Source organism: Bison bison, unplaced genomic scaffold (assembly GCF_000754665.1).
Source record: "Bison bison bison isolate TAMUID 2011002044 unplaced genomic scaffold, Bison_UMD1.0 scf7180017864213, whole genome shotgun sequence".
NCBI lineage: Eukaryota > Metazoa > Chordata > Mammalia > Artiodactyla > Bovidae > Bison > Bison bison.
The window spans coordinates 12,186,853-12,187,889 of record NW_011494785.1 but is presented as its reverse complement, the minus strand read 5'-3'; the positions used below and the strand labels follow the sequence as shown (position 1 = coordinate 12,187,889).

The following is a 1,037-nucleotide window of genomic DNA, read 5'->3' as shown; positions in this document are numbered from 1 at the left end:
GACACGACTGGGTGACTGATGTGATCTGATCTGATCTGATTACTCTCAAGCATTACTTAAGAAAGTGTTTTTGGCCTTCAGAGTGTTTTGTTTTATATTATCGTCTTTGCTATTCCAAATATCCACTGACCTTATCTTGACTGTTATCTGAGTAGACCTCAAGAATTTCATGTACTAGCTATTTTCATCTGGACTCTAAAAATTGCTGAAATATGTGTAAGATAAGAGTGTAGTCAGAGAAGGCAATGGCACCCCACTCCAGTACTCTTGTCTGGAAAATCCCATGGATGGAGGAGCCCGGTGGGCTGCAGTCCATGGGGTCACTATGAGTCAGACATGACTGAATGACTTCATGTCCACTTTTCACTTTCACACATTGGAGAAGGAAATGTCAACCCACTCCAGTGTTCTTGCCTGGAGAATCCCAGGGATGGGGGAGCCTGGTGGGCTACTGTCTATTGGGTTGCATAGAACTGGACACAACTGAAGTAACTTAGCAGCAGCAGCTGCAAGAGTGTAGTACTGGCAAACTTTTTAGCCTTTGGGCTGAGCATTTACTCATTCAGGTATGTATGTTATAAAACAGATAAGGTTGACTTATAAACAAGGATCAGTAAATATTTTAGTTTGATCTATTGGACCATCTGAAGCAAATTTAAATCTTAGATTGGCCTCACTATCTAAATAAAGAAAGCTTTCCAAAGTCCAAATTTGATTATAAATGAGCAAGGATTTTTCTTGATTCTTAGATTTTTCTGTTACTTCTCTTACTTGGTCTAAATAATTAAAACTAGTCATATAAGTAAATAGAGGGATTTTATATACAAACATGGAGATATTATGCACTTTACAATAATGTATTACACAAATTATTACAGATTTTGGACACCTGTTTACTCAAAGAAATGGACTGTTCAACCTTCACTGATTTTCTAATAAATTTAAGGGTTCATGGTCTGAGATGTTCTTCTATCAGTGCCAGATTTTTCACCTAATAAACATTGGCAATATCCTTGAATGCCTCTCACCAGTGGTCT

General features: G+C 37.7%; 1 pseudogene; it reads left to right on the top strand.

Moving 5' to 3' along the window:
* Positions 1-178, top strand: part of LOC104992389 — an 838-nt pseudogene extending 660 nt beyond the window's left edge.
* Positions 179-1,037: the final 859 nt, after the last annotated feature.